This window comes from Bidens hawaiensis, unplaced genomic scaffold, assembly GCF_021521415.1.
Source record: "Bidens hawaiensis isolate Kalapana, Puna unplaced genomic scaffold, B.hawaiensis_p1.1 tig00014334_1, whole genome shotgun sequence".
NCBI classification, from domain to species: domain Eukaryota; kingdom Viridiplantae; phylum Streptophyta; class Magnoliopsida; order Asterales; family Asteraceae; genus Bidens; species Bidens hawaiensis.
Genome location: NW_027492232.1, coordinates 528,338 through 532,129, shown reverse-complemented (window position 1 = coordinate 532,129; position 3,792 = coordinate 528,338). Strand labels below are relative to the sequence as shown.

General features: G+C 40.4%; 1 pseudogene; it reads left to right on the top strand.

The window, feature by feature from the left end:
• The first annotated feature begins 5 nt into the window (after nucleotides 1–5).
• LOC143546341 (BEL1-like homeodomain protein 8) lies at nucleotides 6–2,923 on the top strand (annotated as a pseudogene).
• The last annotated feature ends 869 nt before the right edge of the window (nucleotides 2,924–3,792 follow it).

Below are 3,792 nucleotides of genomic sequence, written 5' to 3'. Positions count from 1 at the left end.
CAGCGACACCATTCGTGTCGTTGGCTTTGAAGTCGGTTTCTCGACAGTTTCACTTTGTGAAGAATGTGATTTCTGAGCAACTCACACAAATGAAGAAAACGTTTGAGGATTTGTGTTCTCCAAGTAGAACTTTTGATGCTAATAATGCAAATGATTCGTTATCTCAATTGAAGTCGATGGACCATAATATTCAAAGACATGGGAAATCTAGTGGCGGAATGGGATCTTATGCGAACCAACAACCGATATGGCGGCCTCAACGTGGTCTTCCTGAGCGTGCAGTCGCGGTTCTAAAGGCTTGGCTTTTCGATCATTTTCTTCACCCGTAACGCTCTATGCTTTTTATATGCATATAAACATGATATTTTAGTTTACATTTATGTTTATATGATGTAACTCTTTTTAAATTTGATTTTGTTTAGGTATCCTTCGGATGCGGACAAGCATATGTTGGCTACTCAAACCGGATTAACTAGAAATCAGGTTTGAACTCTAATCTCTAGCCAACGTTTGTTTAAAACCAATAATATGTTAGAGAAATCTCAAGGTTGCATGATGCAATTTTACAATTTGCTTTAAACATTTTAAAACCAATAATATGTCATGTCAGAAAATCTCAAGGTCACATGATGCAATTTTATAGTTTGTTTTAATTGTGATACACAACATGGTTATGTAAATGCATTATTTCCAAACGTGTTATTCGGTTACTGTGAGTATCAACATGTGGTTATCAACATGTTATTGGTTGAGTAACAAGTGTGCCCCTTATCATTAAAATAAAAACATTGATTTGTATGCACAAGATTCTTTATTCACATTATTTACTAATATGGATATGCTCATGTGTAAGCATTTAATATTACAACATGTGGAGAACTAGGGGTATGCATGAAGTTCTGTTTGGTACGTGATAATGGAATGGACAATGAAATGGAATGAGCGTGGTAATGGAATGAACAAATGAATGGAATTGGTTATTACCATTCCAATGAGATGTTTGGTTACCACATGAGAATAAAATGATTACTTTTCATTGTTTGATAGGTAAGAAAAAAAATTAAATTAAATTAAAATGGTAGTGAGTGGCGGTGGTGGTGGGAGGTAGGTGGCGGTCGTGGCATTGGTGGTTGGTGGTGGGCGACGGGAGATACTGGTGGTTGGTGGTGGTGGTGTGTTGGGGGTGGGTGGTGGCGGTAGTGGTGGAGGTGGCAAGCGGTGTTGGGAGTGGGCGGCGGGTGGTGGTGGTGAGGGGCAACAGTTGATGGTGGCGGCGGGCGGGTGGCAGTGAGTAGTGGTGGCAGTGAACGACTGTGGTGGTTGGTGGGTGGCGGTAACGGCGGCGGTGAACGACTGTGGTGGTTTGGTGGGTGGCGGGTAACGGCGGCGGTGAATGACTGTGGTGGTTGGTGGTGGCGGTAACGGCGGCGGTGAACGACTGTGGTGGCTGGTGATGGCAGTAACGGCGGCGGTGAACGACTGTGGTGGCTGGTGATGGCAGTAACGGCGGTGGTGAACGACTGTGGTGGTTGGTGATGGCGGTGGTGGTGGAGGCAACGGCGGCGGAGAACGACTGTGGTGGTTGGTGGTGGCGGAAACGGCGGCGGAGAACGACTATGGTGGTTGGTGGCAGTGGTGGGTGGCGGGTAGTGGTGCTGGATGTTGAGAGGTGGTGGTGGTGGTGGCGGGAGGGTGGTGGTGGCGATGTAGGGTGAAAGAGGGAAGAAATGAAAAAAAAAACATGGGGTATGGATGGAATGAAATTGGGGTGTTTTAGAGGGAATGGAATGGACTAGGTAATAGGTCATTCCATTCATTTAATCAACCAAACACACTTTTCTTTATTCCCTCACAATGCATCATTCCATTCCGCCCTCCATTCATACATACCAAACGCTACCGAAAAGAAATAAGAGACCCCTATAATCGAACCACACCAAAAACCCGGCTGTTTGGTTTTATGTTTTTCTGAAAACCATGTTTCCTTTTCGGTTTTGCATGTACAAAAATTCGAAAAAAGGTATCCGGCTTTCATTACTGAATTGGAACTGTAAAACCGAGAAAATCGATTTTTGTTATTGAATTTATGGATTATAACTTTTACTTTTGAATGTCGAGTAATTTATACAAGAAAAAAAAATGATGAATTATGACGCCTTAAGAATTTTAGATTCAAACTTGCAATAATCAATTAATCATATATCAACAAAAGGTTTTAGTTCAAATTCATTAGTTTGGGACATTTTTTCTCCCCAGAAATTTTAAGCCCAAATGAAAACAAAAAAAAACCCAAAAACAAACGGTTTTCAAAACCCAAAAATTGAATCGGTTTGAGCCGAAAACCGACAAATGCAAATCCCTTAAGGAGAACTAGAAGCATGATCCCGGGACACCATAACTATGTGATCCTGGGACACCACAATTTGTTCGTGTTCGATAATATACATTTCATGGCTGTTGAATTAGGTTTCGAACTGGTTCATAAACGCAAGAGTGCGCATATGGAAGCCTATGGTTGAAGAAATCCACACCCTTGAAACAAAAAGGCTTAGCAAACTCGAACTCAAACAACCCTCCAACCGACGGTCAAGAAACAAGCCACATGGACATAGGCTCATTGACGAACAAGCAACAAGCCGAGGGTTTAAGGACTTCTGAAACCCTGACCATGGTCAACAGTCAAAATGAGCAACTATGGGACCATGAGAAACGGTCAAGGTCCGAGTACTATATTCCCGAACCCACCATGGACCGGTCCTTTACAAACATCATGCCCTACCCGCGAACCACATTCGAGGGCAGTGGAATGGGACCCGTATCACTCACGTTAGGACTCAGACAGAATGCGGAGCACGTGCAACAGTTACAACAACACGAACCGCAGCGGTATGGAGGTCAGTTGGTTCATGATTTTGTGGGGTAGTTTTGTAACGGTGAAATGGTACATGTAGCATCAAGAAAATCGTATTATAACATGAAAAATATTGTATTTTTCAGGAATTTAATCAGAATTACGGTAGTGGTAGATGGCATATTATTGGTTATTTCAGGGTTTTTGTTGGTTCTGTAAAACCCTAATCCATGATTTTGTAAGTTTCAAAAACTAGGAATCACTTTCCTCATAGTAAATTATTATGTACGAGGTATTAGTAACATTCATTTTACATTTTCATAAGGGGGTGTCTAGGATTCCTTATTTTAGCCTCCTTATAACTTATTGTTATATAACATATGACTTATTCTCTTGTAACGTTGAATTGATCATCCGAACACCTTGACTTTTTTGAGGAGTTATAAGTTCTAAGGAGGCTAAAATAAGGAATCCCAAACACCCCCTAAGCTAACGTTTTTGATGGATTGAATCTAAATTTGGGAGGTAATATATTGAATTGGATTTTGAATTAGTTAGATAAAATCCACCATACATGTGCTATACAATAAAATAAAATAAACGCCGGCAAAACAATGATGTCGTTTGGTAGAAGCGTCTAATATATTAACATGTTTCTGTAATTGAATACTGATCAATCGATCCAAAACTGATTAAAAGATTGAACCTACTTACAAATTCAGTTTACTGTTCGTTATTTAGCCAAGACCGAATTGCTAATGCAATTTTTTTAATTTGCTTCAATATGAACATTTTTGTGATTCGGTTTTAAACAACCTAATATCATACTAGCACACAATACATAAACAAAAAAATTAATAAAAAAAACAATTAATTACTTGATCGAACTTCAGTAACCAACCCACAACGACGCTTCAATCCAGCGGCTCTAGCCCTAGTGA